This window comes from Acipenser ruthenus, chromosome 17 (genome assembly GCF_902713425.1).
Source record: "Acipenser ruthenus chromosome 17, fAciRut3.2 maternal haplotype, whole genome shotgun sequence".
NCBI lineage: Eukaryota > Metazoa > Chordata > Actinopteri > Acipenseriformes > Acipenseridae > Acipenser > Acipenser ruthenus.
Window position 1 is genome coordinate 6,754,067 of NC_081205.1, and position 23,541 is coordinate 6,777,607.

At 37.5% G+C, this 23,541-nt stretch overlaps 1 pseudogene; it reads right to left on the bottom strand.

The window, feature by feature from the left end:
- The window catches only part of LOC117423287 (tubulin-specific chaperone D-like), a 115,155-nt pseudogene extending 92,171 nt beyond the window's left edge, over positions 1–22,984 (bottom strand).
- Positions 22,985–23,541: the final 557 nt, after the last annotated feature.

Genomic DNA, 23,541 nt, shown 5'->3' on the forward strand with positions numbered 1-23,541 from the left:
AGCTTCAAACTGTTTATCGTCTTTCCTGTGAGCTCTCTACACTAATACATATTTGCCTTTGCATGTTCCGAGAGGAATAAAAAACTGTATTAAACTAATTAAAAGGAAGGAACGGGTAAATTATTCTTAGTATTTTCTTGCTAGTTGAATAGTGTAACTCCATAAAAGTTCCACACTATTAAAAACAATGTATTTTGAATTATAAATACTACTACTACTGGCTACAGGAGTATTTTGATGAATAAACAAAATGACATTTTTTTGTAGTAATGTAAGTATTACTCATGCATGCCGTGGCTAAAATAAAAAACAAAAAAAACATGCCACAGTATCAGATTAATAAAAAGTACCTAAAGCAGTCCAGCACTGAGCCAAGCACGTCATCTGCCAAGTCTTTAGGAAGTCTACCGGTCACCCTGCCAATGCTGCAGAGATAAAGAATGTTTAAAAAAGCGTACTGTATGTATAATGAATAAAGAAAATGTGTAAATTGAATAAGAAAGCACTGGAATAATACTGGCCATTTACAATCCAGCATCTCAAACTCAGTTCAGACACAGTACATGGCATAGATTCTGATGACACTCCAAAATGTATTTATAAATTATATATATCGTGTGTGTGTGTATGAATGCCTATACTGAACACGTGACACACAATAATCCTGCCTTAAACTGATATTTGGCTTCTAAACTTTGAAAAGTACAATCAGATATTCTCAGCTGGAGACATGGTCCAACATCTCAAAGTTTATTGGATGGTAGCAGGGCCTGTGTTGGATTGACCTTTATGGGTCAAATAGATTTTTGGATCATGTTGGTGTTTAACCCAAAAATGTGGTTGTTGGGTATCCTGTTCCCAGAATATTCCTGTTTACAAACAGAACAGTAGAGCTTTTCAAAGACAAAACAAAAAGATACAACTACAGGTATGTTTTACAGTATTTGCCCAATTGTCTGTACAATTGTTTGCAAAGAATCCTCTGTTGCTTATAATTTAGGTCCCAACCACAGACCAAGCACAGTGTGTATTTATGTACATTGCATGTAGTTCCTAATATCAGTTTAGTCTGTAAAGATACTGTTTCGATTACCAGGAACCAGCCTCTGACCCCAGTGAAATCTGAGGCACTCACCCTTTTGCTGCAGACCATCTGACAATGGTGTCTTTATCTTTCAATCCAACCAGCAATTGTTCTGAAAATAAATATTAGATTGTAAGTATGATATCACACAAAGAAATGGCAGTCTTACTGAAGAACTTAATATTCCTACCATCGTGCAACATTTTACACCTACATCATCAGTATCTGTTAATGACATTCTTCCATTGTTCAGCCTTTCTTTATCAGAAAGAATGAAATTTGACACTCCAGTATGTGTATCTTTCTCAAATACTTGAATGTGCCCGGTTCTACTTGCAACAGAAGCTTCTTAAATATGTAAAATATGCTAAAATATGCTTTTCCACATGGAAAAAAAAAAAACATTTACTGTATTTGTGTGCCTGACTAGCAAGGCACAAGCTTCAAGCACTAAGTGGAAATAAACAGCTGCACAAAGATTCATTTTCAAATGCTGGTTGAACAGGTGAGTATTATGCAGGGAAATGAAACCTAAAGCCAGTGCAGTTTCCATTGGCAACCACCTGGTCTAAAGGAATGTCCTCAGAAATGCAGACACTGACATTTCGTCTTTCCTGTATTTTCACTAAATTGCCTTGCTTTGAGCTGACTAAGTCTCCAGGTCATTTTTCTAGAATGGACCCAAAACACAAACCGTGCATTTGCCTTCCAATAATGAAATAAATTGGTTAATAGACAAGGGATCAAAGCCCTCGAGACTCAGACAGTTTCTAAACAGTTTAAACTAAGTATAAGGCATTGGTTCAGTGTCAAAATTCAAACATCCTATAGATATTATCATGTGCTTAGAGGATACTGTAAAACAACAAAAACACAAACACTTTTACAGCTAGTTTCACAGACCTTGATTGGCTCTAATCTTGGTTTACTGACCCAAATTAACATTAATCCAACATTGGTGCTAACCAGAGTTTGTGAAACTAGCCGATAATGTTTATCAGCAGGTTCTGAGTACCATCTTCCATTTTTGTGATTTATAATAAGTTAATTTGTCATGTTATGGGTGCCTCTTATAAGAGATTTCACAGATTTTCAGCAGCCAGACCCAACCCAAACTACACAAGATGCCATCTCTTACAAGACACCCTGCACACGGTGTATTACCTTACTGTGCAGAGCTATCAGGATGTGAATGAGATAAATCAGAAGGCTTCACACTATTTGGCTTTGAACACGCCCCTGTCTCTGAAGTAGGCATCACTAAGATCTGGCCTTGTCCAGATTTCATTCAATGCTGTGCAGAGAACACCAAAGGAAGTGCATTTTAAATTGACAATACTGGCAGCTGTCTACAATTAACTGTTTCCCCAACACTGTGAGCATTGTGCTAACTGACCTATGACATTCTCCATCTCTTCTGGGATGTCATATCCCTCCTCCTCTTCTTTGTCTGTCAGTTCTGTGTTTTGCACCACTGTATGTGGCTGAGCCTGAGTGGAGATCGAAAGGTTGGCAGCCAAAGACCTGCTCCCACGTTGATACCTGCATGAAAAACAAAGGGTTTTCAATTATATTCAAATTTTATCTTAAAGCGAGCAACGAAAACACCTAAACATGCTTCTGGCATTATCTTTTTGTCATCTTATCAAAAAAAAACCTTTAATGCTTTTGTATTTTTAAAAAGTAACTAAAATTAAGACTGGTTGCAGAAAGTAATGCTTGTAATACTAGCTTATGAGGTTTTATTCAGCCTCAATAAACATATATAATAATGTAAAACTACCTAGAATAGCTTTAACAGAGAAACTTCTGATGCTACGGTGCATCCAGGGTAATTGAGAAAAATAAACAATGCAAGGTACCTTGAATATGCCTTTGTTTGTTTAAATGAACACTAGTTTTACTAATTTGTTGTTTTCAGCCAAACAAAATATCACCGCAGATACTTAATAGAGTAGCAAATCACAGTTAGGGTCAAATCAATGAATGCAGGAAAAGGCACAGCATAGCAGAAATAGAATGATGGAATGCCATATGGCACCCAGTAGATTAAGCTTCTGCTTCTGAACTCAGATTGGGGGAATACAATACCAGCATACCAACATCAAGATCCTACTGCTCAGTATATGGAAAGCAAGGCACTGATTAATATACTGTGCAGCAAATGGATCCAGCCTTATGTGATGTAATGAGCTGCCCTTGTACCACACAATGGCCCATCTATGTACAAACCACGTAATTGCCACTCAATGGCAAGGTACACACACCATGCAATTTAACATTTTCAACTGTGATTAATACGAGAGAAGCGGCGTAGGCTGTGCGCTTGTGTAAGCTTCAGTCAACGTGGTGCAATAAACACTGCTCGAGTCTGTGTTCAACAGGTTTGAGCGAGAGGAGCGTTTTCATGAAAATGACCACAAAACAAAGTCTTATTTATACCAATATGTGTCAATTTGAGGATTTTATTACTGAAGAATGCAGGCTTGTTTCCATCAGGCTACACAGTTAGGTCAAACAGTGAGACAGTGAAACAGTGGCCCAGACCGGTGGAACAGCACCACAGGTGTGGCCCTGCATTGTTTTGTCAACAGAGACTTGAGAAACTTTTCAAAAAGGCGTTATTTATTTTAAACTGTGGCTGGAAATCAAAAGTTAAGTTTCAAACCCACCCTGCACCATTGTACTGCCAGTAGGACTCATACTGTATATTCCAATACAACTTAATTATGAGTCATTCTATGACAAGTCAGGAAATCCAGACCAAATGTTCCAGAATTTCAGAAAGAAGCAGAATTATCAGGGTTGGTCAATTAGTCCATAATACTATAATCCCCAGAATCGCAATTTCCTTGCTGCTATATTTTCAGGGATATTGAATGAAAAAGCCAGGGTTAAATGGTAATAACTTATTAATGGTCTAAACCATAGTTTAACGCCAACATGGCGTTGGATGACTCTGCATTAAAAGTAACTGTCTAAAAGAGTAACTGTGTATGCCTCTATCTCTTCCAATGGACACAATGAGGCTGAATTCTAATATGTGACTTGCATAAAATCCTGTATACCATCCGATTTGTCACATCCAAAAAATCACAGTGGTGAAGTTAACCATATCATTATACAGCAAACTAGTGAAGAAAACACATTTAGCAACACTGGCCATTATAACGTGGAACAGAAGAGCCCCAGAACCTAAATACATCAACAGTAATAAGTTTAATCACCTCATGCTTGTTTTAATTAGACTGTTCTTTTAGAGTCAGTTTTGAGTAATTAAATACGGTTATTTACTTTCGTAACAGGTTTCCGAGTTCCCCATTTCTCAATACTCAAATGATTACACATTTTCACATTGTTTTAAAAAAAGATTTTTTTTGTGACTGCCATTTTATTTTCTGAATGAACAATGTCAAAAATGGCCCAGTATCGCTGTCCTGATCGTTTTAACACCACAGCACCAAAAACAATCAAACACAACGTGAAGGAATACGCCCCCCATCCCCCCACTCATCTTCATGTACTCTTTCCCCAATACACACATTCAAAGCTGCATTAAGTCCCTGTACCTTAACTCCTGGTACTTGGCGCATTAGCCCCTCCTTGTAATGTAAACTCATTAGGGAGGCTCGTTATCAGCTCGTGAGCTGGCCGATAACATCTTTTCTTCTCGCGGTCACAGAGATGGGCAGGTCACGTTGTCCTTAAGTATTTAACACACACCTTCACTACAAGGAGACCTTCAGGTCTATTCAGTCGATCTTAAAAAATGACCTTAAATCATTCAAAGGCCCCTCCCTGCCGTTTTTTTTGTCTTAAAAGTAAAGAGATTAATGGAATATAATAGCTAGAATTATTCTGTAAAGCTCATTGTACGTGGTATATTGAATAATTCATGCATATATACAATTAAGAGCAGCAGTTTATATACTGACAAACCCTTTTAATATCAATTCAAAGGAACTGAAGAAAATTGTGAAAAGCAGAGCTGACTTTATCAGGTGTTAACCTAGAAAAATAAACACTAAAACACAGGAGGGCCACTGTATGAAATATGCCTTTTTTGCTGTGGTATAGGTTTCTCCATAGCATCCCTTCCCTGGGTGCTGTCCTGACTGACGGACACACTTATGAGAAATCCTCACCCACCTCCACTTGGCGACCTTTGGCTTCAGGAAGGTGAGTCCCAGCCGCTGAACAAGCTTCACCCCCAGCTTGCGGAGGATGGTCTGGTTACTCTCAGACAGCTTGCAGTTATCAAGGCACTGGAAGACCGTGGGTGCTGCAGGGAGAAGCAAGAACAAGATCATGCACCGGAATCTATGAGGACACTCAATCAGGAAGGAACGTTGGAACATGCAACACACACTGCAACATGGTTGACTGTGCTGTATATAAGGCCTTGAGCTGTTAGCTGTTGGTTAGGTAGAGGTAGTATGGACTAGAGAAGTGCTAAAAAGACACTACTGTATTAGTCAAACGTTTGACTTACCTGGAACCATCTAAAAATATTTATCAGTATTATACTGTATGCATACAAAAATTACCCAGAGTGGTTAAAGTTTTGATACACATTGTGCAGTGTTGACTGAGGGTGGGTTTAAAAAAAAAAAAAAAAAAAAAAAAAAAAAGACAGTATTGCTATAATGTACTTTTTGACTTACCGTAAGGTAGGAAATCATCCCTTTTTCCATGCTTGAACAACTGAGCCTGTAAGAAAGAGAATTTTAAATGATTATTTCTGCTACTGCTTTACGTATTACAGTGGCTTGGGCACTCAAAAGTAATGAGACTAGGTCTCAATCAGGCAGGTCCAACAACAACAGCCAATTAATGAATGAAAACTTGTAGATAGGGTTTAATCAGCATACCACATTGCAAACTGTGAAGTTTCCCCATAAGAACAATGCCATCTGCTTTGTAAAAACTACCATACCGGCAAGGTCAACTGACAAGGTAATGTCCGATAATCAGGATTTTACTGAGATTACATTTTACAGCTTTGAACACTGAACCTTTTGGTAACAATCTAGAGTCATTGTCAAATTTCATAGCTAGCCAACACACTAGATGTTTATTTGTAATGCAAATAGATCAAATGGAGTAAACTATTATGCAAGTCAATTTTAAGAAGACTGAACACTGCTTATGTGAGTATGCTCAAGGGGCTTTCTGTAACAATGGCTATTAATACCATTACCGTTTACATTACTATAATAAGACTCTTCCTGTTATGTGTTTTTTTCTAACTAAACTGCACTTTTTTCTGCCTTAAAATGGAAATTATGTTGACTATAATTAAAAACAAGGACCAAGGTGTATCTAAATTATACTGCTAGGACCAACTGAATATTCAAACACATACTGTTTGAAATGTATTCGGAGACAAGAAAATGACCATGTTTGGATTAGTTCCTAAAACAGAATTTATATCTGGATCCAAACGATATCCCACAAAAGGAAACAAAGGCATAAATAACATCTAAAATAAACAACATACTGTCCTTTGTTCATATTGCAATTTGATGGGGTGCCGGGTTTATTTTACTCCCGAGAGATTTCTTTCCTGCCTTATTGTATTCATCATATCATTTCAATGGATATTAGTTTGAATTTGAAATATTATTGGAATGGGGAAAACCCATATTCTTCACAGCACTAATGAAGACTACAGAGGGTGCATCTCAAAATCTATTTTAGAGTAAAATATAGAGAGAGAACTTGTTGTTTGTTAACAATAGTCTTCCATAGTTTGCTCGTTTCCCACAGGTACAAGCTTCCTCCCAAACCTCCACCTGCTATGACTTTCAGCATTACACAAAACACCTACATCTTTCCAAAAAGAGCTCCCGACTCTCTTAAATCTGTGAACCCCATAGGTATGGTTCACGACACCTTTGTTTCCTTCCTCCCTGGTGATCTGGATGGTGAGGAATATTAGTCACCCCAAAAAGTCACATCTAGAAACCTCACAGGTGAAGCCTATGGCTAAAGACAATCAGTCTTCCATCAAATACAGCAACACACTAATTAGGCACTGAGAAACAGTTTGAGGGAATATTGGTTTGGCAACACATGCAAACTCCCATGTTTTCTTTGTAGGTCCTGCTTGTAACCTTATCCCTGCATTCAAGTCTAGGCATGCTTTCAAAGGCTGATTTCCAAATTGTTTATATTTTTACAATAGCACAATCTGCTTTATTGATTCTTAATGCTATACTTAAAGAGTAAATCTGCTTCAAATGTAATTTCCTTTTTCTTTTTAATTAACTGCCAGTACATAATATTGTGGAATATTATGCATTGTTCTTATTGCAGTGCCTCAATACTGTAGTTTTCTTCTAGTTTCCTGCCAACAGTTTTAACTGTCCTTTAGTTTTGCTGGCAATACATTGCTGTGCACTAGATGGCGCTGGCACTTATGAATCAAAAGTAACTACATATGTCTATGGCAGGCAACTGGAACTGAACAGCAGCTCCTGAATTCAAAGCACCTGAAAAAAACCAATATCTGAGTCATTGCCACAAAAACCACTCAAACATAATCTGGAAGGAAACTTAATCTGAAGCTATTAACTCTTTAGCATTGACACCAGAAGAAATAATATGGTGTTTGTTAAAGTGCACTGGGGTATTCTTACAGAGAGAGACACTATAAATGGTTGCTGTAGTTCTTTGAACTTTAAAGCCCGAGGACACTTAAGAAAAGCCTTAAACAAAAGAATGCTAGTCTTTTGGGGGGTTTTACTACTGTACTGTAAACTGCCTGGGGATGTATGCTTGTTAAAGTGCCACAAAAATAAATCAAACAGATTGTACAATTGCCTGGATGACCCTGCTGTATGAGGCTTGGTGGTCCAGCAGTTAAAGAAAAGGGCTTGATACTAGGAGGTTCCAGGTTCAAATCCTCAGCTTTGCCACTGACTCTCACTGTGTGTGACCCTGAGCAAGCCACATCCTTGTGCTCCGTCCTTCACATGAGACGTAAAACCGAGGTCCTATTGCATGTGACTCTGCAGCAGCAGCTGTTGATGCACAATTCATCCCCTAGTTTCAACCACAAGAAGAAGAAGGTGGTTTAGGAGCCCCAGGCTCCGCCAAGGGTTCTGTCAAAGGGCAGAGAAACCAGTCATTCTACCCAAACCAGTCCCACCAGTCCACAGGCTCAGAAACCATGGGTTTTGAAGAATGAAGCTTTTTTTTTCAAATGACAACAAAACATATATCAAGAATTCTTTGACATTAACATTTTAAAACAAGTCACTTCTACAGAGCTTTGCAAGTTAACAAACGCTTTACAAAACACCAAAAGGAATAACAAATCAGGACACCTACAAAATTTTAATATAAAAGAAAGTATTTTCATACCGTGTCTCCCTTTATTTCGCACTTTGGCCCCTTATAAAGTAAAATATCGTACTTGTACAATGTATTGTCAATATGGCCTAAGCATGAATGAACTAAATTAGTGACTTATCCACAGTACTGTTTAGCTATGCACATTAATAATGATAACAGTACAGTATATTTTTATGAAGGTATTTTTGAACACTACAAAAAGGGAAAAAGCAAGTATAGTGACATGTACTGACTTTCACAGTGCCCTCTTTGACAGAGCACCCCCTGTGGTTCTATTTGGTCATTGCAGAAATTGTATTAGCCCTTACAGCAGCACCAATAGAACTTCAGACCCTGATTCGAATGAATCCAACAAGAGGACCAAGTCCTTGGTTACATGGACTTAAACCAACTCCAAAAACTGCTTGCTGTTTTCCAGACAAAAGAAACTGGCTCTAGGATTTTTCTCATTTTCTTTCTTTAAATTGAAATATTCCTATGGTTAAATGTCAATCAATAGGAAAGATAAAAAAAAAGGTATTATGAGAACACCTTCCTCCGAAACACCATCTAGTTACAGGTTTTACCGGTAATAATTTAAAATGACAGAAAAACAAAGACATTTCCTAAATCATCATACCATATCATTTTCCAAAGGTCTAACACCACATACACAATGTTATCCAGCATTCATGTCATAGACCTGCTCCACAAACCAATGACGGCTTCTTCGTGAAGGGCCTTGTGTCTTTAATGATGAATCAACTCCTCCTGGCCTCTCTCAGTCATTTCCCTCTAACCAAAAGATCACTATCAGAAAAGGTATGATGACATCATATGCCTAAGGTTCATACCAATATATATATATATATATATATAAATATATAGTGCAGTCATTACCCTGTGAAAAATAAGTGCCATTCTAGGACAGTGTGTGACTGCCTGACAAAGCAAACTAAAAGTATGAATCTTGAAGAAAAAAAATAGTAATAATTAAGGGAAAAGATCCCGAAAAGCCAAGCATGTTCCAAACAATCTTAAAGTCACAGCAGAAAATATGAAGTCACTAAGGCGACATTTTTGCAAGTAGCCCAGTTAATGATTCAGGCTTTCTTTTGATTAAACCACAGGTTCCCTTTTTACAAAAAAAAAAAAAAAAAAAGCTAAAAATCAGAACATGCCAACTCCTGACCGCATTAGTTTCCGTAAGATTATTACACAACATTCTCTTTTGTTTATAATAACTATATATAATACTAAAAAAAAACAATCATTAATGAAATCATATTCTTGCAAGTTTAGATGCCCTGGGCTACTGAGGACTGAGTGTCTCTGTCACGCTACAAGTAGGAGTGTCTTGCCCTGCAGCACTTTAGGGATTGTCATCCAACATTTAATTACAGGGCTCAACAAAAATCTATAGACGCAAGGCTTTATGATGCTTTTTGCTATTGTTTTTTTTGTTAAAACAATAGCAAACTGCATACACACACACACTAAGCGTGCAAAAGGGATTTTACAAGTCTAGCTTCAATGCAAGGTGTGGAAGACACTTTCCTGTACAGCTTTTGGTTAATTTATAGATGGTGGTAATGATTTGAAATCTACCTTATTTAAAAACATATCCTGTTAAAAAACAACACTTTTGATCACTCCTTCCTGATCACTTATATTACAGTCCTAAGATTTAATTTTGTACCTGTTTAATATCATATTACACATATATGTGTTCTCTATGATTCTCAGATTATTTGCCATACTTACTAACTATCCCAGTTCCCCTTTTCTTCACTGGGTCTGCTTCTGAAAAGACTTCCTCCATCAGATTTCTCTGAAGCCAGGTAGGAAAAGCTTATTAGCGTATTATACTAGCGAAGCCCATAAGTGAGATGGTGTGCATTGAAGTGCTAGCCGTTTCCCAGAAGGTTATTCTTGGTATGTTTAGGACCCATTTTATAAAATACTTTTAATAACTCTTTCGGTACTATGTTCTGGGTCTAGTAGACTCGGAACCAGCTGGGATTAGCAAGTCTACTGTAGCTTTGTTTTTATGTCCCTGTGAGCTGTTTCAACAGACTTCAAATACCTTTTACACAACCGAGCATACAAATATCGTCTCTTCAAATCAAAGCACTACTCTCTCCTTGCCATAAAAACAAACCACAGTAAATAACACACACACACACACATATTATATATAATATATATATAATATATATATATATATATATATATATATATATATATATATATATATATATATATATACACACACACACACATACACACACACACACACACATACATACGAGTACAAGGTATTATGCCAGATAATAGAAATTATAAAAGGCATTGATAAGCCATGCTGGTCCATATATGAGAAGTACAACAATGGTTTATTTACTTTAATATGATCAACTAAATGTGTACAGAATACAAAATACACAAGCTTTTAATACCACAAAGGTCTCTTCATCAGGTAGAAACCGAGGTAAAGAAAGTTCCTCTTACAGGTCAGTTCAGCTTCTGAAAATTAATAAAGAGCTTTACCTGAGTTTCCACTTCTCACCAGAAGAGACCTTTCTGGTCTCGACAGCTCGTGGATTTTTCACGTATTTCACATATTCAGCTGATCCTATTAAAATATATCTGTAACAGGGGAGATCTGGACTGACTGTCTGGCACATCCGTATTACTGCAGGTAGAGGGCAGCAGTCTCGTGGGATCCGCCTGTCGGCCATGGCGATGACACGGAGAGGTGGGGAAGAGTGTGTGTGTGCTTTCCCTGTCTCTGAGTGGCTGAGGGGCGGGCCTTGGGAGACTGCTCGGCCCATAATAACTGGCTTGGTTATGCGCTCAGGTGGCCATGTTGGGGGAAGTACAGTGTCGCTGGCAGAAGAGGCCGGCGTGAAATAAGGAGCAGGCGAGCCCGACTGAGGGGACAACCTTCTGTAAAAATAATTTACAAAATAAAAGAAATAATTACCTACCCGAGGGGACGTGTATAGATATACGGGGAACCCTGGCCAACCCCAGTGTATAAGCACAGCGGAGTGTAGGACGGAGACCCGTGCTGACCGGCTTAGCGGCAGTGGGGGCACTGCATAAGCAGCACTTTTGTTTGTAGTTTTATTACTGTGTTTTATTTTCCCTTTTTCTTTCGCCTTCTGTTTTCTTTTACTTTTGAGCACTTGAAGGTGCACGGAGTTGGATACCTGTGTTGGTAACCCCGTGGTCCTGGTTTACTGTCGGCAGTATCCAGACCACGGACAACAGCGTCCTCTGCGGGCTAAAGTAAATAAAACAATTATTAAGAAAAATAAATAAATCTAGGCACCTGTGCGGTGTTTCCAAATAAAATCTTCTGTCTCCCTTGTCAGTGAATACCCTCACCCTTCCACAATATCCCTAGTACTTTGTTGTACTTAAGCAATTGAGAACAATTTGCACAAAAATGTAAATTTAAGTAATTAAGTTTACTTCAGCTGATGAAGGTTATAATCATGTAATGACAAGTCTGCTTAAAAAAATGGAAAGACCTACAAATATGGGAGCTCCTACGGATTAAAGTAATGTAGCGTCAAGCATCAAACTTGTTTTTCGACTGCTCAATTATATTAGACTACACATGCAACTGATTTGAAACCATGAACCAAAATAAACAGGCGACTGTATTTATTTTAACACTTCCTAGCAACGGCTGTTAGTATTGTACAATAAGGAAAAAAAAAAGGGTGAGGGTAATTTAATCATGACTGCTCATTATCAGGTGTATCCGGTAAAGAGAGGTGTAGTCAAATCACGATTCTGCAGTTAATGCTACCTGCTCACGGATCACCTGCTGTTACACATGAAAACTTAGCAGGTGCACAAGACCACGCCAAACCCTGCAAGTCCCAGCATGTCCTGCGGCAACACCATTAATAAACTACACTGTGTATACAAAGCTCAAATTCGTCTTTCTTTCAGGTGTTCCGAGGTCTGCTAGGGGCTAAAACTGTTACCTGATGTGTGCGAGTGAGGACACATATAACTGATCCACTCATACTGCTCTGTGTTATAATAATACAAGATTCTGGCAGCGGTACAGCAGGGCTTATTCTGTATAAACCAAAAAGCAGACATTAGGGCATCGTTTCAATGCAATACTAACCCCGAGGACTTGCTTAATACCTTGGGATCTCTATATTCAAATGCACACCGCAAACTCTGGCTAGTCCACCGGTTATTTTGACCAGAGGGTTTGTTTTGAAATGGCAGGACTGCAAAACAGCTTTCCTGCTTTGTAACATCACCAGTAACCTGAAAAGCAGATTACCAAATCAAATACAGCTGTTTAAATGGCAAATGGGACTGGCAGTAAAGGTGGCAAAGGAAACAAATTATTCCAAAAAGCCTTTAGACTACTTTTATCAACACTAATCATCAAGTTCATACTAGAACAAAATAGGTTAACAAACTTCTTATTTTTCTTCATCACAGTAACTTGACTTCTTATAGTTTGCTGTATTATTTCCTCAGAGTTTGAATGCATAGTCCTAGAGGACCCCTAAATGTAGGTTCAAAACTTGCCATACTTCACAGAAACACACTTAAGACTTGGAGATGTCCAATAATCTACTGCATGTAAACTCCATTACAACTGGGAGGAAAAAGGGAAGTGGTTTAAACAAAAACTCAGGGATGTATACTATACAGGTACCAGGAAAAAGGTGGCTATCAAAGCCACTCCTGGATGTTGACTGTCTGAACAATGTACAATGCCAGGACTCAAACCCATAGTAGTAGGCCTGAGACTGGTAATTATAATTATGTTTTAGGATAACTGAAAATGTAATTAGTGTTAAATCCTGTAGAGGCCAAGAAAACTTCAGACATCTGTTCAACGTTGACTTTTTTGAAATATTTTGCCTGTAGGTAACATGTAAAACACATTCAAGATCAAACCCAAAAGCGCAGTATACAAGTTTCAGCACGAAACGCAATGCAACTCACACACACAGTTCCATAATTAGAAGCTCTGCTACGAAATGATACATTTTCATGCTAATAGCTTGTTCATTCTGGATGAGGTTGGTTAAAAAATACAGCGACCCATAAAATCTGACAGGTGGAGAAACTTATAATGGAACATCAATCCCCCGGGACCTACAGCTATGGCCAAAAGTTTAACACCACATAGAATTTTAAGATTGAGACTTTTTTTTTCTATATGAACATAATTTAGATCTTTTATTTAACATCATGTAATCATAGAAACTACAACATGATTGTCGACCGGAAGCCAGAATAGTAGTACAGTATTTCATGTTAGATTTTTAAATGTCATATTTTAAATTTTTTCGTTACATGGAACACTACAAAGTGGTATGTAATTCAATATGTTAACGTAACATTATTCAGCAGGTTTCATAAGACTCTATGAAGGAAAATTAGTTCATTATATTAGGTGATGCTAAACTTTTGGCCACAGCTGTACATTAAAAGAACAGATTTGTTTTACCCAAATGACTGATCTCTTTTTCAGCTGGTTGCTGTCTGACTCAGTAGTCAAAAATGCACAAACTCTAGGGCTGCAATGAAGGGTACATTTTGACCTTCGAAGGCTCAGAACACATTACCGAAGGAAGGTTTGAACCTTCGATGGTACGAATTTGCATAATTTACTGGTGACGTCACCATAGCTACTAGTTTATATTTGATTGAAAATCCTATTATTTTACAGGTACGCCATATAGATTGAATAAAACATTCATTGTAGTTTAAAAGTACATTATATAGAACAGTAATCATGTTTTTTATAATTTAAATAAAAATACACTGCATTGCAGCAGCACAAACTGCAGTGGACTTAGGCAAAACAAACTTAATTTAACAGTCACCGTTCCAAGCAGATTATCAGTCAGTGTCACATTTTACAACTACTAAAAATATTACTATTACTAATAATAATAATAACAATAATAATATGAACTTATGATTGCTACCCCAGAGATTGAATGTGCCTCCATGATACATCAACAAACCCTTGCACAGTTTGCATTGAACTTTTTGGTCGTCTGGGCATTTAACAAAAAAAATCCCAAACAGAAGAGGGGTTTCGAGACATTTCTTTCAATACGGCTTACGTCAAGATATTGAATGAAGAAATTTGCCTCTGGTTAACACGAGCTGGAGGGGGGAGGGACGGACGGTGCTCATTTATTCGAAATTAAAATTATTAGTGTTCGCATATATTTTGTATGTTTCAAACATATTCTACCATAGCACTTCTCTTACACTGTCTTCTACATTAGCTATTCAGTACATATTTCACTGAAGCACTACAACAGCTATAGGCACCGCCCCAGTGCTTTCGATGCTATACCCTGCTCCATATACGGCAGCGGCACCATATACAGTTGCTACGACTTGGTTGGAATTTAATACTTTTTAATACGATTTCTGTTAACAGGGGAAAAAACAAAACAAAAAAAAAACAGACAGTGCGTGAATGGTGTCTGACGAACCTTCGAAGGTTTAAAACAATCTTTGAATTCTTGGCTAGCGAACAAACCTTCAAACCTTCTAATACAGCCCTAACAAACTCCATAAACTGCAGTGAAACCTTGCTAATAAGGCCAGTCAAAAGACCAACAAAATGTGGACTTAATCAGGGGGTAGCCTCACTACTGAAGGTACATCATCTACTTATTAAAGGATTGTGGGACTATCATGTCAAGGGGTGTTTGCCAAAATTTAAACTTTTTAAACAGAGAGTCATTACATCACCTAGCCAAGTGGATTTCTGCGTTTAAAATAAAAGCCTGTTTATTGTTCACCTGTTGCACTGGAAACAAGTGCCTTTAAACTAAGCCAATCCCAGCACTGGAATTTCAGGAAAGTGAGCATAATGGGATTGTTAGAACACGTTTTAGCATGTAGCAGGTAAACGCTCTGTGACCTAATATATGTACTTTCGGTTGGCTTAGGTAACAGTTTCACTCCAAAAACAAAAAACAAAAAAAACTTTGGTTACAGGATAGTAATTTTTGGGCACAGTCCTGCATTAGCATGACTAAATTGTCAGGCACTTTATATTAAAAAGAAAATGAATAACTCAGTGTATGTTCCAAAATTTCCAATAAATATTTCAGTAACATGCCCTGCCATGCTTAAAATACAAAATAAGAGCATATAGTGTGTACTGCAAATACGGATATATTGCAATTCTATGCTCTCAATAATTTGTGCTAAAGTATGTATTTTGCAAGTTTTGTCAATTGGATTAACATGCAAAAAAGTAAGTCTGACTTACACACTTACAATACATGCGTTTTCACTAAATCACTGTCATCGCGATAATAATGCATTTTAATGGGCTTTTGTATATTCTATGTACCCTTATATTTCTATTGCTCTTACTTTGTACAACATACAGAAATTACATAGTTGATATTTATAACAAATCATGTTTAACTTGTGGTTTAAAGAACTTTAAAAATGACAATCAGTTATTTGCATTATAGCAATGTGTGTATTACCCTAGTATTCTATTCCTGGTCTTAGAAACAGAAGAGGATAAAGCAGGTCACATTAGACGTGCTGTGTTTAAAGAAATGTGCTGTGCATTGATACTACCAACACTTCAGAGAAGCAACCATTGTGGGGTTTACAAAAACTGTAGCTTACGACAGAAGACTACTTTGGGCAACAGAATCGCTCAGCTGATAGTTTGCGGTTCTGTTACAAGATGCAGTGTGTGCATTAAAAGAAAGTCACGCATCATTGACATTACCAGCTGTTTTAAATGGTAGTCAAAAGAACATATTGAGATCAAAATATTCCTCTGGCGCACCCTAGTGTCTGCTCTGCAAATGCTAGCGCAGAAAAGCTTTAAAACAAGGGTGATTGACGAAAAACTAAATGTTTCTCAATGCTTAACAAATAAAATAAATTTACGAGTAAAAGAATCAGTATAAAATCAAAAAGACATCTGTTGACCCCATTGTGTTCAGTCTGCTAGGTCTGCTTGTGAGGTGGCTGTCACACTGGTGCAATGTTTGAGGCTGGAGTGTTACCAGAGACTGCAGCATGCCGTCCACCACCACGGTCCCCTCCATGGTCTGGCAGGAAGCCTGAGACAGAGTGGAGAGGTTCCAGTCCAGGAAGTCTGCCAGCCTCTTCTGCTTGACATCAGGGCGGATAACAAACCTGGGGAGAGCAACCAAGACAACATCAAAGGACGAAAAACCACCATGACGGACACAGAGCCAAGCTCAAAGGACTTGATACAAATATGAACGCTTTCAAAATGTATAGGGGTCCCCCTCCGCAATCAATAAACGCTGGGGTGTCACACTATTGGTATCTGTTGTACAGAGGGTGTCAAATATACTTCCCTCATTTCACAATAGGCAGTGGTAGTGGAGTAAGCAAAGTAGTGTTAAAAAATACATTTTGAGCCCATTGCCTGTCAAATGGGTCAACTATTATATTCACTCCGAGTAAGAATCACAGAAACAAGTTACATGTTTCTAATCCCTAAGTTGGCTCGATCTTGAGAATCGCTTTGATGAATTTAATTAAACTTTCCATGAATATTCGTTACAAGCACTAACTACTCAGTCATACCAACGCATTACTGGCTAAGATATTGAGGGCTGTATCTTAGGAACTGCTTGACCCATTTTGATAAAACCATTAATGGGCTACAGGCATGAAATGCTAATCCACAAGCGATAGAGTACCTGCGTGCCACATGATCATGCATTTAACTCACTCACAAAAACTTAGAATCAGCAATGCTAAGATTGGATACTGGTCTTTTGTTTCATTAATCCCAAGGGAACAATGTTATGGGTGACTAAAATTAAATTAGGTTAGGAGTTACTCCACCTTTCAAAAGAGAACACTTATGCCCCAACACGCAGTTTCGTTTTTGTCATTTTTATGGGTGTGTTTATAAAAAACATAATATACCGTAAAACTTCAATTAAACGCCTCCAGCGTTTATTTACAATATTTGCCAGCAGACCCAACGCATATTGGAGACCGGCGATTATATTAGATCTCTACCTTCACATGCTTCATGCGGCCATTGAGAAGTCGCTAACACACAACCTTGTAGCAACATCGTAACTCAATTTAAACATTCCAGAAACTTTGTTAAAAGGTTGTGTGTCAGTGGGAACTAAGTAACAATTTTGTTTTATAACAAAATTACATTGTAATGTACACCCTCAAGTATAATGCAAAAGTATTATTACAGTCTTTTTATATGCACTGGTTAACAAGGATACGGTATGCAAAATGTTGGAAAACGAACAAGCAGATGTACGAATTTGTATTTAAAAACGGAATTAGATCTACCATTGTTAATAACAATATATATACAGTGCCTTGCAAAAGTATTCAGACCCCTGACCAATTCTCTCAAATTACTGAATTACAAATGGTCCATTGAAATTTCGTTCTGTTTGATATTTTATTTTAAAACACTGAAACTCAAAATCAATTATTGTAAGGTGACATTGGTTTTATGTTGGGAAATAATTCAGTAATATGAGAGAATTGGTCAGGGGTCTGATATATATATATATATTAGCTTGAACTTTCCTTTATTTATTTTCCCTCTAAATGTTAATTAGCCGTTTTTAAGCATCCTAATAAAGAGAAAACTACTAATTAAAGACTGAGTTAAGGATTATTTTATTCTTTGCTACAAATCAAGGAGATTTGAAATGATGGACTTACTATCAGTGTACACTCCGTACTGGGTATTTTATGCTGAAAAGAAAATCTGTCAGGACAGCTCTGTTAAACGAGCGAAAATAACAAAAGCACAATGATAAACTAGGCGACTGCAAGAATGTAATGCAATTAGGATCAGCGATGAGCAATTAACATAATTTGTCACATCTGTTTGAAATAAAATTAAGTGAAACAGAAATCAGGCTCAGATAAGAAGGTAAAAACAAGTGACATTATTTTGTAATTAACAGCTTTTTCTGAGTTTAATTAGGAAACAGAATCATCTCAAAATAAGTTTAAAAGGGACGTCATGTCTATGTAAAATACACAGTGTAACAAATTATTTTATTTTTTTTTGGTTCCTGGGTAGCAAGTGTTATTTCCTAATTGCTTATGCCTCAAAAGTATAGAAAATGGCTATTATTCCCCACAAACTTTGCTTTTGTGACCAGGACAGTGATATTTTGAAATTTACCTATTTCCAATGAGAAAACAGGCGAATTTGTGTCTTTTCGTTCACATAAAGTCAGAAAAAAACAACATATGAATCCAAATTAACATGTATTTATACTAAAGTAATACAAAAATGACTACAAAAGATTTAGAAGTGAGTAGTTTTTCGAGATTTACGATTATACTGTAAATCACTTTCACGAATCAGCCCCCAATGTTCTCGTTATACTGTCCTTCATTGACAGCTCATCCAGGAGCCTCAAAGCCGTGCTGCTCCATAATGGTAACAAGTACCCGTCTCTTCCCCTGGCTCACTCGGTGCACCTCAAAGAGGATTACAACAGCATCAAGACCTTGCTGGACGCCTTGAAGTATGATGAGTACGGCTGGGACCCTCGGAAGGTGCTGATGCCACCACTGCACATCAAATTGGGCCTTATGAAACAATTTATCAGAGCTCTAGATAAGGAGTCGGCATCCTTCAAGTACCTTCAAGACTTCTTCCCTAAGCTGTCTGAGGCAAAGGTCAAAGCCGGTGTCTTCGTCGGACCACAGATAAAGAAGATCCTGGAGTGCAATGAATTCCCCAAGAAGCTCACTAGTAAGGAGAAAGCGGCTTGGAACAGCTTTGTCGCAGTGGTTCGGGGCTTCCTGGGCAATCACAAGGCCGAAAACTATGTGGAGCTGGTTGAGACTCTGGTGAAGAACTACGGCACAATGGGCTGTAGGATGTCCCTCAAAGTACATATCCTTGATGCTCATCTTGATAAATTCAAGGAGAACATGGGAGCGTACTCGGAGGAGCAAGGCGAGCGCTTCCACCAGGATATACTGGACTTTGAACGCCGATACCAAGGACAGTATAACGAGAACATGATGGGAGACTACATTTGGGGGCTGATTCGTGAAAGTGATGTACAGTATAATCGTAAATCTCGAAACACTACTCACTTCTAAATCTTTTGTAGTCATTTTTGTATTACTTTAGTATAAATACATGTTAATTTGGATTCATATGTTGTTTTTTTCTGACTTTATGTAAACGAAGAGACACAAATTCGCCCGTTTTCTCATTGGAAATAGGTAAATTTCAAAATATCACTGTCCTGGTCACAAAAGCAAAGTTTGTGGGGAATAATAGCCATTTTCTATACTTTTGAGGCATAAGCAATTAGGAAATAACACTTACTACCCAGGAACAAAAATTGTGTTACATAGTGATATCAGTGTGTTCAATTCAATTCCTTTATTTAACCAGGTAGAAAAAACAGTTGAGAATGACCATGAAAGCTCAAACTGCAGCAAACGTATAAGAATTAACATCCATCATCAAAAAAAAAACACAATATTGATGTAACAGAATACAACAATACATATGTTAAAACACACCAATACAATCCAGACGATTCAATGCAGAATTAACAATCAGTCAATAGCAGATCCAGTTTATGTTAAGATTAACAGAAACCAAAAATCCTCTGTAAAACATTCCAGCTATCTGCTGCAAATTCAAACAAGTGTTTACCAAAGAAGATGAAAATCGTGAAACTACTTTATACAACTTTTTACTCTTGCAGGGAAAATATACCCAACAATTTAAAAAAATACACCTGAATTCAATTGGTTTAAATTACTTTATTATGCTGTGCTAGACATTGAAACTAAGTAAATGTTTGTGGTTAACGAATACAATATACACTTTGCATACTTCTTAAATACTGTATTAAAATAAGTAAAGATAATATGGTTAAATATCCTTCTTTACCAATAGACGGCACACATTCATTTAATTCAAAATCGGTTCAACTATACTATATTGAACAGAAGTATAGTTTTTTTTAAAAGGATTTCAGCAGCTTGTGAATTGAGAGTGATAATATAAGGTCTATTGTTTTTGTCTGTAGGCAAGTCTACAGGTTTAATTCAAAGATGGTTAAGACTATCAGGTATTGCGGCACATTCATTATTTATGGAAAAAAATCATTCAGTACACTTAGTATTCCTAATATTTTATGTCAGAGCCTTTCCAGCATACCCACTTTAATAATTTAAAGTATTTTGTTGATTTTATTGAAAATATATATATACAGTCCTCCATGTATTTGCATACTGGATAATTGCATAAATCCCTTAATTGCATTGCATGCAGCTGGTCCTGTTTTTTTAGTGCATCATTTCATTTTCTATGATTGGATATGTTGTTGATGTGCTTAAGCTGCATCAATTTGCAATGCTAGTCTGCCCTCTCCTGGTTAGACCCAGTAATTACAGTTCTGTCAAACTATCATAAGCCCCTTTCATACTGGCATACTCTCCCCGGGTCGCAACCCAGTGTCATGCAGGTCGACTAGGTGATTTGACACTGCTTTTTGAAGAAGCAGGGTCAACCTGGGTGACTGAAGCAAGTACACAACGCGTGCAGCAGCTTGTTAAAGATTCTTCAAGCTTCCCTCCAAGCTTCTCTGGATTGAATCGTCGTCCCAAACGTTGATTAGAGCAAATGTTTCTTCATCCCGGTTGCAATCTGGCCCATGGTGTGTCTCAATCAACAAAAATATTTTGTTGTGGGCTTCAAAATTAACAAAACCATAGTAAACCTGCTTTTACAGTCACCTTCTCCGTCAGACAGTTAATCCCAGAAAGGCAATCCCAGAAAGGCTTTCAAACAATAGCTTTACCTCAGAATTGATTGTTTAGTGTTTGAAATTTAAAGGCACCTAAGAACTAAGAATACTGTATCACAAGGAATTATTTTCCGATTTTATTGGAGTCAAGACATGGTTCTTTCCAATTAAAACTGCTTAATGGTGTTACCTTGGAGATGATATAGAGAAATTTAAATCCCAAATGAGCCAGGGCTGGTGGAGACTTCTTATCTCGTACTATTTCAAGCAACACATTTAACATCCATTCTGGAAACAAAAAAACAGGTAGGAATGATCAGGACAAATACAGTGACACAGACAAGCTAGACACCTGCTGCTTTCCTACATTATATCTGGCAGAATGCTGAATAGTTTAGCTAAACATCTAACAGGTTAACATTAGGTGTGCACAAGCAGGTCTTTCAAAAATGCAGTCCACCATACTAACAACTTTAAAAACAATACTGAAACAACTGTCCAAGGCTTTTATATTTCACATTTGTGTACAAATAGTTTTTACTACTGTGTTTCAGAATAACTTTTTTATTTTCTATTATTTACTGTCCAATTCAACTTATCAACCAAACTGTCCTCTCTTACCGAGATGTGGGTCCAGGAGATGGGGCTGCTCTTGGTATTTATCCATTATAACTGGAGTAAAGAGGAATTCAAACAAATTAGAACACAGCCACTGTTTCATTACAGTTAGCCTTTCACATTGCTTCATTAATACAAACATGACGGGGCCATTGACACTAAATAGAAAAGCAATTCTAATGTAGCACTGATCAACACAGATGCTGGCTTCTGGGAGGCCTATTGTGACTTCCATGCGGCTTACTGTCATCGGCTGCTGAACGTGCAATAAAAATGGCATTTGTTAGGTTTACCTAAATAGTCACATATAGTCAGATATTTTACCCCAGATGTTGCTGCATAATACCTAAATTCACTGCATGGATAATATGTCTTCCAAATTAATATTGCACCGCCAGATCCAAGCTGACACATTCATATGTAGAACAGTAGAATATGTTTGGAACATTATGGCTCTGGATAACAGTATGTACATGGCATATGCAAACCATTTAAGTATTGTGGAAAAGACAGCAGCGTGATGCATGCCAGTCTTTTTCTAGGGGTGAACTATACACGGCTGCCATGCCCTTGGCTTGGTGTATATCCACACATGCTGTGGCTTATATGGCCAACAGAGTGCTTTGGGAACTTAATGGTGTAATACAAAATGTGCTTAATTGTGTCCCCTGTGTCTGTACCAAAATGCAGGACTCGACTAGATAAGTCGCTGCATCATGGATATTGCCAGAAGTAAGTACAGTAGGGAAGCCTGGAATTGCCTCACTTGTATTTCTTCATTGCTGAAGGAGTTCTACAAAGACAACCATGTTTCTGGGCAAGTTTAGATTGAGCTTGATTGCTGTTACCTGATCATTTTGCAGCAAAGAAATGTGAACATTTGAATGATGATAGATAGAGTAGGTAGGTACCATCACCGGTTAAAGAGAAATTCACACATACCAAGGAATTTCTGAGTTGTCACCTCCAATGCAGTCAAATCCTCATAGACATTCTTCAGGCTGCAGATTAAACTGCGAGTCTCCTGGCTTTCGCTAAAGGTTTCTAGTATGTTCCCCTTTGCAATTACATCAGGCTCCGCAGGTCCTTCATCTTCTCTGTCACAGACATCGCTTTCCATGTCACTTAAAGTCATTGTTGTATTTATTTTACCGAACTGTCACCTAAATTAGCAAAGCAAAATTGAAAATGCACTTTATATTTTTTTGTTTTAAGTTTTCGAAAAACAAAATTTGCGTAGAGTTACAATAAATAAAATGCAAATTCCACTTTTTACAAAGTGACCAATGATTCGTACTTAAAATTCGTGCAACTATAAATGACAACAGCTGATCTAGACTTTGTCAAAATAATTACCAAATAATAATAAAAATATACATATTTGCAAAAATACACAGCTAATCAGAAACACCGATATCCGTGGCAACAGTTTCCTAAAACAGATTGTTCTGTTATAAACATTCGACGGGTTAATAAAAGGTTTTAATCATTTGAAACATACTTGCTGAGAGTGTTGCTGAATGAAATCTACAAAACATGCACAACCAACCGCTCCTCTGTTGTGTCTGTGAGATTCAACTTTCACCCGCTGTTAGTCAGCATCTACAGGGAACGAACAGGGCCAAAACTTTCAGATAGCACGAAGGCGTAGTGTCTGATTTTGTAATATGTCTAATATAATGTTGTTTGCAG